This window comes from Pteropus vampyrus, unplaced genomic scaffold (assembly GCF_000151845.1).
Source record: "Pteropus vampyrus isolate Shadow unplaced genomic scaffold, Pvam_2.0 Scaffold11, whole genome shotgun sequence".
Taxonomy (NCBI): domain Eukaryota; kingdom Metazoa; phylum Chordata; class Mammalia; order Chiroptera; family Pteropodidae; genus Pteropus; species Pteropus vampyrus.
The window spans coordinates 10,958,726-10,970,310 of NW_011888792.1; the positions used below are offsets into that span (position 1 = coordinate 10,958,726).

The following is an 11,585-nucleotide window of genomic DNA, read 5'->3' on the forward strand; positions in this document are numbered from 1 at the left end:
TTAATTATTGTCTTGTTTTTCAATATTTCAGATAACTGGTGCTCTTTACAAACTCATTTAAAAAGAGAAATCTAAAAGAAATCTTAAAGTGATTTCTTAAAATGAGGTCCAGATGACTGGATCCCACCTGGACATACTCAAGCTTAGGAATCTGAATTTGTAACAAACTGCCAGAAGTTGCTGATACACACAAGTTTGAGATTCACTGGCCCAGAGGAAGTAATTAGAAAAATTAATCCACACTGGCACACATCAGAAGTCACAGATATGCCTCAAAAACACACACTTTCAAAGCAGCAAGCACATTAAGTGAGGCATTGTTACTTAAGAAGGCCCTTGGAAAACCAGCCTGAGACTCCAGAAATGACTTCCAAGAATGGATCTTATGATTGACATTCGCAGCTAACTTCCCACACATTCCTGTGTACTCAGGCTGAACTGGCTCCAGTAGGGCAACTCCAGAGTAGAACTAGTCACCAGCCAAACTTGGTAAAGACAGAAGGAGACCAGCCGTGCCATTCTCAAATGGGCATTTCAGTTATGGCCACCTTTATGGCAGCACACAGATACTTTGGCTTCAGTCTTTTGCCTTATTTTCTTAAAAGTTACAATGGATTCAATTATCTGAACCTCTGCTTATTGCCATATCTTCCTGTCATTTTCAGGGATCGTGAATTACATATCAATAAAAGACAGGTATGTATTCAAACTCTACAGTACAGAATAAAAAATGAATTTAGACTTTTTAAAGAAATTCTTTTTATTGCAAATAGAGACAGGTGATTAGATAATATGATATCTGACACAATGGTAGGACTCTGACGGCAATAAAGTATAACTAGGTATCTGACAACCTGGTTGTGGCTTGTTTGTTCACACTTAGGGCCAGTTTCATGAAAGGGAAAAATAGAACTGTATTTTTCCATATGTAGAGCTATAAATAGGAAAAAACATTTTTATTTGTTATATGAAAAGTTTTCCATTGTTTCTTAGTTTCTTTGAAACCAATTTTTTAAAATATTTCTGAGAACATTAAAAAATGTTCTTAAGTAATATATTGTGCTTTTATCTACATTTTCAGTTTCTCAGTATATAAAGAGGACTTGCAAAATCACTTCGGCATTTCTGTAAAAGCCAAAATGTAAACATAGAGTAAAATACAAATGCCAGGAGTCTGTTAAAATTCGACAAATGTGTCCTCTACCCACTATGCTTTGCTTGAATTGGGTTCTTTGTGTCCCCATTTCCCCCAGCCTTGGCCAAGTGCATTTTGTCTCTCACTAGTGTCCTGATGATGATGATACAATGGTGTTCATTCATTGCAGTGGCATGTGCAAAACGATGCTTCAAGGTCCCTTCATTGTTTCCTCGGGGTAATCATTCTATGAGCAAGTTGTACTTGTTCTTAAGGATGGACGCTATAGAATTTTGACTCTCTCAATGGGTAAAAATCTCTTTCATCCAAAAAAATTTAAATGTAATCATTTTTCTTATTTATAATATAGACATAGTGCATGGACATATAACATTTTAAGCAGTACATTATAAAAAAAAAAAAGGATAATATTATCTTAGCTCCCCCATCTTCCAAGATATTCATAGCTTTAAAGAATTTGGCTGGTGTTTATAATTATTATAATTTTTGTGAAGGGAAAAAATTCAGAACCTGTATAAAGTGATAATTTCAAATAGTAGTTGTATTCATACTCATCACTAATCACTAAATGGGACTGATTATAAATGTTCTGGGAGACTATCAGAAAGGCATTGTTGATTTACTTTACATATATAAACAAGCCATATAAAAAATGAAAGCACAATGCTTACTGAATTGTAAGTGATTAAACATTAATGACTGTAAAGCTTAGTCAAACACTGAAAGTCTTAAAGTCTTCCACAGTACATCATGTTGAGTGTCAACAGATAAAACAGAATGCCAATATTAGTTGGAATGTTCTTCAAAGGAATTAAGCTTTGTCAATAGCTGTAAATGTACATGTGCCAATATCTAAAAATCTATCAATCTCTGCACACTATTTGTAGATGCTTGATTAGTCTGACTGTACCAAAAATATCCTGGTACTGGTTGGCATTGGAAATAAACAAATCTCAAAGTAATTTTATACTCATTTATTTGTTGAGTTGTGTCTCATGTACATAGATTTTGGTGTTGATATAGTGAAGTATTTATTATCTACAGTAAAAGAAGGTATAAAGAGAATGAATAATTTAAATCTTTGTTTTCTTCATAGCCTCTCTACCAAGTGAAATGCTGTATTGAAAGCAAGTTTAAATAAATATCTGTCACATATGAAACAATTATTAGGAAAGAGGCACAAAAACAGTCCCACATCCTGTTTTTATAATCTCGAAGAAGTCTCCAAACTCTATCCTCGGCCATTTTGGACAATCAGCTTGCCAGAAAAAAATGTAAAAATTCAGGATGGGTAATCCCAAAGCTGTTTTGTCCAATGTCCCATTCCTGTCACAGATGAATTTATTGCCTTATCTGACAAATAAGGTTGGTTGATCCTGCTATTAAAAGATCATTTCATCAGCCTCAAAACAACCCTTTTACAAAAGGACCCAGAGGAGAAGAATATTCCTCACCAGTGTGAGAAATCCCTACTGGTAGAAGACCAGCAAATCACAGCCTCATCAAAATGGTACTGAGGCATGGTTTGAGTATATTGGGTAATTAAAATGGATCAGGTGTGAGATGATATTCAAGAATAATTTTTAGTTTTGTTAGGTGTTATAATGTTCCTTTGACAATATAAGAAGATACTTTTGTCTTTTAGAGTGGGATGTCATATTGTCTGTGTGATGTTTGGTCTTACCTCTCCCCCACCACCCCTCTACCACTTTTCATAGAAGAGTCATCAAATCTTTACTTTCAATTACCATATCCACTTAACTGTAGGTGTATTTTGGTGATATATTTAAATATTTCTTTAACCAGCTAACATTCATTTTGGCTTGATGTCAGAGAAAGCACTACACTTGACATCCAAAGACCTGGGTTCTAATCTCTTTCCTGTTAAGCCACATGACGGAATTGAAAAATCATTTAACCTGTTTAACACAAGCCATTGTTGCTTTAATTTCTCTTGTCAATTACCTAGTTATTTTGAAGGATCAAATGAAGCAGTAAATTAAAAAATTCTAGATGAACCATGTTACATCCACCTGAAGTATTATTGAGAAGCTCTTCCAACACTAACAATGTTGCAGATAAGGAATGCAAATACAGGGTAAATTTTACATGTAGGGTGCACAAAGTATAATAACTTTAACAACTGACACCACAATACTTTTGAGAGAGATAGCTATATTTTTCTAAGAAAATAAACTGAGTGTTCTACGTTTGAGGATTAGCAGCAGGGAAGGGGCCTGGGAGGAAGAGGAAGCTATTCTGTATATCACATAAAAAGAATCCAGAACTCTGGGTGGAAAAAATCTTTGAGGGAGAGAAGGAAAAACAGAGAGACAAAGTAAAGTTTAAGATTTAAAAAATATAAAATGGCATAAGGCTATCTTTTCATGATCTTCGATTTTTCTGCAAAATCTTTTCAACTCAACAAAAGTATCATGTCTGTGGATTTTTTGGAAACCAGTGAAAGCACTAAATTTCAGGTCCAGATTGGCTTACAAAGAAAGACATTACGTAGAGATATCAAAGAGCTTAGGCTTCAGTGAGAGGGCTTGCATCCTAATGTATCTTAAACATCACTTTCTAAAAGAGCATTACATTAATGCCTAATACTATCCCCTGTCTTATGTTAAAAGTTTATGGAGAATAATGAAAGCTTTTACTTAATTTCATTCTCATCATTACTGACAAATATTTCTTGAGCACTGAAAAAAGATCACCTTTCAAAGATAATTTGAATTTTATACTACTTTTTTACTTTTGTTACTAAAATACAATTTGAGATGAATCTGCAAAATGTCACAAGCTTCATCTAAGTCATTAAGAAAAGCTTTAAAAATTAGATTGTTGAGGACATAAAAGTTTACAGAGAGAATGATTGCAATTAGATTTTCTTGGTTGATATGTCTATGGTATAAGAATGCAGTAAAATACAAACTCAAAAACCTGATCTTCCTTATATTTCTCATGGTAAATAAATAAATTGGCATTCCAATTTTTGCAGAGAAATCCTCACCTTTAAGAAATGCAGTGCTTAATTCAGTGTTTCTTATTCTCTTTTGGATTAAGGAATTCTGGGACACAGAAAAAGCTATGGGTCTTTCTGCAGAATAGCGTATATGTGATCCTACGCAAAATTTTTTTAATACAAATTAGGGAATTTTTTAACTTGTTTTCTAGCTAGTGGAAGAAACAGTCAAGTTTGCTAATGATTACAATAAACGCTATTACTTGCAAGACTGTGATTTTTATAGGACTTGAAGTAAACTATGAATATTTTAGGATCTTGGACCCCTTTGTGATGACTATAGAGATGTAATTTGAAAATGTGTTTAAAAAGAAAAGCCAGTCAAGAAGGAAGAAAAGATTCTGAAATACTGTTATATCCCTGGAGCCAAAAGCAATCTCTGGCATATATGTGGTAGGTGTAAAACAGCCTTTGTTAAAGAAAGTAAAGGTCACAGATAAGCCAACAACAAAATATTCATCCTTATAGTTCTTTGCCTGATACTAAATGGTTCTTATAATACTTCCAAGGTAAAGACTCCCCATTAGATTCACCCCCTTGCATCCCCAACTGCCTCTAGCAGGGTCTCAATACCCTTTGCATTTCTACTGTGGGTAGGGATCAACCCTGTGGCCATTAGACCATGATCGCTTTAGTTTTAAGACAAAATGTTAGAGCTTAAATATTGCTGTAAAATGAAATAATATCTTTGGCACTGCATTTAAAATAACAACTTGCCTAAAGGCAAAATTCTTTTCCTCATCACATTGTGACTCTCTATTTCATAGTCTGCACTAGTTCGGTGAATAGTCCCATCCACACTGTGAGAAAACTGTGAGAAGATAATGAATGCAGAAGCTGGGAGAGACACGCAGTACAGCAACAGTCTGTATATTGTAGTTTAAAGAAAATGTGGCCCCAAAACAGTCATTAAAAATATACACTGTGTTGATGAAGATAGGGAAGTTGAACTGAATAATGCATTTTGATATTTTAAAGATAATCCAGAGCTAAATAATTTTATTTAAAGAAGCCGTTCTCACAAAGAGGAAAGTTTTGCCTTTTCAGACATACTCTTTGGGGTATGTCAGAGGAAATCTATTCATATTAGTCCACAAATTAGAAAAACTATATTTTATTGAAATATTTGAAGTAATTACTAGAAAAATACCCTGCATTCTTTGAAATCTTGTGTTATTTAAAATTAAAAGACTTTGGCTTTAAATGTGTGTTAAAGAAAAATTCTAAAAGTACAATACATGTAGTATTACATCTTGTAGTATTTTACATTAAAGTTAATTGGAGAAATTTTTACATAGTATCATTCACTTAGCAGCAATACGGAAAAGCTAATGCTTGTGGAAAGGTGTTCAGATCCCCATTATCACCACAAAATATTCAACTTTCCAGTAAAAGATTACCATGTGTAGTAGGATATATGATAGCAGTTCCTGGACTATTGTGGATAAGTATTGGAAATTAAGATTTTTAAGCCCACCAATTAGAATATGTGTGTGCATATATATAATACTAATATGCATAATATATAATGCTAATATATATAATATATAACATATTACATATAATATGTTATATATTATATATATGTAGCCTTATAGAGCAGACATTCTTTCATAAATCATAGCACAATATAAAATAAAAAAAGAAATTCTGAGTTTGAAATGATCATCTCTGTATAATAACATATCTGAGAATAAGCAGATGTTTGCCACATTAAACAATGTCTTAAAAGCTTAGATTAGAGGTTAAAAAACTAGGGTCAGTGATCCAAATCCAGTCCTTGGCCTTTTTTTGTATGGCCCTCAAGTAAGAGTGGTTTTTAAAATTTTTAAATGGTTGTAAAACAAAACAAAGAGAAATATATGGCAGATACCATATGCAGTTCCCAAAGCCCAAAATATTTATTATCTAGCCATTTACAGAAATACTTTAGATTATAATGTACTAGAGGCCAGCTTCAATGTGCAATTTTGGATTCCATTGGAAACGTCACATTATTATATCAAAGATAGCTTTTTTCTGCAGCAGTTAATCTGTGCCATTTTAGAGCCTAAAAAGATGGAAAATTTCCCTAGCAACAAATCAAATGTTCAAATTCCTAGTTAATTAAATCACACTAACTAGATTTGGCTTCCTTATCAAACATAATGCTTTAGGAATAAAGTTGTTCTATGATAATTTTTAAATTGAGCTATATTTTTTACATATTTTGAAGAAACATGGATCTGAGATCCAAAACTCAGACTTTTTGAAAGCCCTGAAAATTTCTTATACCCAACTGTAATATTCTCTTCTATGAATTCTTCTTCTGAAAAAGCCATATCTCTCTATGTTTTTGAATACATAATTTCACACAAGTATACTTAGGTATTCTAATCTAAGAAATTTTCACGTGTATTTATTCAATAGCATCAAACCAGTTAATATGTTTAACTGTCTTGTGGATTAACTCTATGTAGTTCAGAATTCAAGATCAAACAATACAACCTTATCATTAACATTATTACTATAAATTGATATTCCTTTTAAATTAGATGCATGGAAAACTATTACGGTATGGTGCTAAAAAATAAGATTGGTCAGGCCATGAGTAGTTAAAGATTCCCATGTTATAAGCTAATAACATATTACAGAAAGACCTTTAACATCAAATAGGAATTAATAAAGTAATGTTAACAGTTATTATTCTATTTTAAACAAGTCATATTTATAATGCAATGTCAAAGATGTCTTATTTCTTATTATGTGGAATTATTAATTGTGGTTATATCTCTAAATATGAAAAGTGGTAAAGAGAAATATAAGCATCATGAAAGAGAATTTGATTAGAGTGTGTTCACACAAACATAAGAAAAAAGAAGCAATTTTTTTTCCTTAAAGTACATTTGACTACAGCCATGCCACCCTGAACATGCCGGATCTCATCTGATCTCAGAAGCTAAGCAGGGTCAGGCCTGGTTAGTACTTAGATGGGAGACCACCTAGGAAGACCAGGTGCTGTAGGCATTAAAAAAAAAAAGTACGTTTGAAAACTATTACAATTAAGAGAAATAAAATTTCATGTTGATAAGTTCATTTCATTCAAGTAAAAAATTCTCCCCTTTTTAAGCTTTTTTTTATTAAGTAGACTATTATTGTAATTTTAATTTGAGTTGTTCACTCTGATATCTGCGATGCCCTGACACAATAGTAACACTATCTAGATCAAATGCCTAAATATGTCCAAGTTTTTTAGTAATGAATTACTGCTGTTTTACTCAGGACAAAATGTGTTTGTTGGTAGTCTACTTTAAATCTTTGACAAACTCTACATTAAACAAGGTCAAGCCACAAATAATACCCAAGATCAACTCAAGATCAAGTAAAGATCAGTGGGTTGTAATATGGATCTGAAAGGATGTGGGTCAATGTAAAGTCTGCAAGACTTTTTTCTTCATTATTTTAAAACAAATGCACATCTTCTGTGAGTAAAACAGCCCAAAGCAGTCTCTTTTAAACCATCTATTCCAAAAAATAAAATACCCCCAAAAGAACAAGCCTTTGACATCTGTGACACAGGAGACATGCAGAAGTCATTAAGGGTATCCCGAGGGGGTTCCAACAGTTGCTTCACTTTAGGGTGGGTGTGAAGGCTTGAAATTAAATTACTTTAAAATAAAGTTAGAGCACTAAGCAATTTCCTGCTTTTGACTCAGTAGGGTTTCCCGTGAGAAAAGAAAGTAGGCAAAAAAGCTCAGACAGACAGACAAACATATTTACCCCTAGGTGGAAGGTACAAATTAAATTAGCCTGCTACAAAAGGGAGATGTTTTCTCCTTCTGTTCAGATGTCATGGTAGTGAGAAAACATAGTCTGAGGCCAAGAAAAATGGCACAAATGCATTCATCTGAGCTACCATTCATCCTGATCCAAGGTCTAAACAGAACACATAAAAGAACAGCACTGTTGAAGGACTTCCTCTCCCTAGTTACCAAGTTGAGACTTGCAAAGGAACATGGGAACAGGGGGTGGGGATCTTTCCAAAATGTTTCAATTTTGATAGAAGTGTCAGAGGATGTTATGGAGTTAATGACTGAATCTGAAATCACATCAGTATAATTTGATTTCATATTTCATAGAAAAAGCTGTATTTTATGGTACACAGTATGGTGTGTTTAAAGGTACATTGTGAACTTCCTTTCCCTCTGTAGCTGGAAACCAATATAGGCACTTCCAAAGAGTCAAGTATCTATTATAGTGCCTCATTAATATGCATGTTTTTGGCACTCAGTTTGGTTCAGCTGGTATGCTTTCCAGCATCTCATTCTTTATTTATATGAGACTAGGAGGTGTGACCTATGGAGCCAGTTGGCTGTCATGAATTGGAATATTCATTAAGCCTCATGAATTATGCATTAGACTACTTATAATACTGAGATCCACATTTGATCTAGCCAGAACTCTCAACTGCTTCTCATTCGATGGAATATCCACATTTTGGTCAAACTATATATGTGTTCCATACACTGCAGAAGGAGTACTTGTATATTTGCTACCTAGAAATGCTTGGAGATTTTGCAACTCGTGTCTGGGTTTTGTATTTTTCTCATGTGTGCAGGACACAGCAGACATGGTTCTCCTCTGGCACACTAGGTTTGAGTAGCATTCTTCTCTAGCCTGATTACTGTTTCCATCCATTACTGCCTTGCCTATAAAAGTCACCAATGACTAGTGAGCAGCCTGAATTATAAAAGATATGTAGCTATCTCCTGGTGATCCACACATCAAAGCAAGCCAAATATAAAGGACAAGGAGAGTGCTTTTAAGAATGTAGCTTCTTTTATCTAAAATAAGGAAATCTTTTTTCTGATAATCTTATCATTTTTGTTGCATTTTTTTATGGATAGGTATATCCAGGCTGCATAAAATCTAATTTGTAGTTTTACTGATGTTATAAGATTTTATCAAAATTTAAAAACAATATTTATTAGGCATTAAATGTTTTAGTTTTTAACACTATGTATCAATATTAAACTCATGCCTTGTTTAAATCTGTACCTTTTGAAATAGAAAAAACAAAAAACAGTTGAAAAGATCAATCAGTAATGATTAATATAGTCTCCTGAACATATATCGGAAAGCTCAAGTACTTAAGGCATTTCATTTTTTAGATTCTTAGTACAAGCAACTCAAGTTAAAATTTTCTCCACAGAAATCTATTATTAAGTAAAAGTAAGGTTTTATGTAGCACCAATCTCAAATCTTTGATTCCTGCCCACTTAAAAAAGTTTTCACTCTCTTTTTTAATGTAGATCTGCTTTGGAAGGAGTACCTATTAGGGAAGTAATTACTTTCAGTGAAAAATCTAAAACACAATTTGAATTCAGTCCATTCTGTTTGCTATATTCTAGAAGACTAGACTAAAGAATCTATAGCAAGTTCTACAAAAGGTCATGGGTGAGTCCTGGGTAAAATAGCATTGTTTACAGATTTTTTAGTGAAGAGATTAGCTGTCATTTATTTTCACATACCTAACTGAGGAGCTTTAATGGTTCTCAGTAAGAGTGTGTTCTCTTCTCTTTCTTAGCCTGTCACATCCTTGTCAGTTTCAATAAAATTACTTACCTGAATTATGCAAATGAGGTTTTGTTATGTCCAGCTCCCATTATTGTTCATCTCCACTATAGCTGAAAATTCTAGCAGACCCCTTGCTTACACTGTCTGATTCCAGGACTCCTTAGGTCAAGACCTTTCAACCTTAGAGCTTGACTTATGCCACAACCATTTGACAAATCGCCCAGACCGTCACAAAAGCTGGTTGAGCTCCAGAGTGGCTGCTCTCTCTATACACCACTGTTTCTCTGTTTTGACATTTCCTTCTCACTTTTCCTCTCAATAATTAGACAAAGGGAGAAAAAGACATTTGTGTTTAAAGAATGCTTTCATTTAGGACTGTGATAAATGGCTCCCCTTTCCAAGAAGCTGCAATCCCACTGCAAGACAGAAGGTTCCTTCACAAGGGGGCCTGGACAGTGGAGGCCGCCCACCAAAGCTTTCCCAGACGTCAGCTTGGCCTCTTAGAGACTGCAGAGAGTGTCCACTGTTCTCATGTGTATTTTCAGTTAAAAAAAAAAAAAAAGTGTAGCATGAACTTCCCATATTAAAACTATCATGGTCGTAAATACAAAGGACCCTGAGATTATAATTTAAGTGTTTCCAAGAACGCTTGATATTAGAAAACAAATATGGAACAAAAAGGCATTGTGATTTTTTAAAAGTCATCTTAGTACCCTTAAAATGTTTCTGTTCAAGTACTAAATTCCAGATTATAATATTCCCCACTCTCCAGTATATCATCCTGAAAAAGAATGAATTAACAGAGCTATCAGAGATCTGACATTTTGGTGGTCCATGACAAATTTGAAATATTTGTGGAGAAGTTTGCTTAAGTTCTTTTAAAAATAAAATACAACTTTATCATGTTGCAAAAAAAGAAAACTGGCATTCTAATAAAATATTTTTAATATAAAGTAATTTATGTCAACCAGGTTTTCATAATAAGTTAATGTTTATTGTTCCATTGGGGAAGAAATATTGCCAAACATGCAAAATAATTGAAACTGCATGTGACTCAACAATTGAGAGTTTCAATGAAGAATTAGCATTTCCTGTGCATGCTATGGTTAATCTGTTGCCTCTGTTCATGGTAGTGCATTAATCAGAACGTCGCCACATGACATTCCCAAATGAGGCAAATCACCTCTATGATCTGATATCACACTTGAATTAATAAACCAACAAATCCACCTTTAGAGTTTAAGATATAATATATAACTTTATTCACAAATTAAGCAGGGGACAGGAAAATGTGAGATTTAAAAAAAATACTCATTAGGAGTTGGCATGTGGCATTTATCTGATTTATGGAACACTACATTTAGACTCACGTAAGCTAGTCCTGCGAAATTATGATACTTTAAATGTTTGTGAGAGTGTTATTTTTATTTTGTATAATTTTTAGTAATTAATAGATCTCACAAATAGCTTATACTAATGGATTTACAATAGCAGTTCTTTTAATAAAAATGAAATTGGCACATGATTTTAAAAAAACCAGTGTCAATTTGTGTAAACAAACTATTTGTAGTCCCTTCCTCTTCCTTGTGTTCAGCTGTGGGAGCTAAAACAATGTCAGTAAATAAACATGCCAGAGCTGCTATCTCCAAATGAAAACAAAGCCAAAGGAGGAATCAATTTTATTTGGATTTTTATTGAAATCTTTGTTAGGGAACAGGGTCTTTAGATGTTTCCCATGTAAAAGTCACTAGACCAGGCGCCTGATATGCTTGAAATAATGTACCCTCAGGCCTAAAGGCCACGATGCATTCCACTTCAGAGATCTTTTCCAGCATGTGGGAATGCATT

The 11,585-nt window shown here is 33.6% G+C and overlaps 1 non-coding gene across 1 annotated transcript; it reads left to right on the forward strand.

Annotated features, from left to right (window-relative positions):
- The first annotated feature begins 7,068 nt into the window (after nucleotides 1-7,068).
- On the forward strand, nucleotides 7,069-7,187 carry LOC111731934. Its single transcript, XR_002777370.1, has one exon. It is a non-coding gene; the product is annotated as a 5S ribosomal RNA (ribosomal RNA).
- Nucleotides 7,188-11,585: the final 4,398 nt, after the last annotated feature.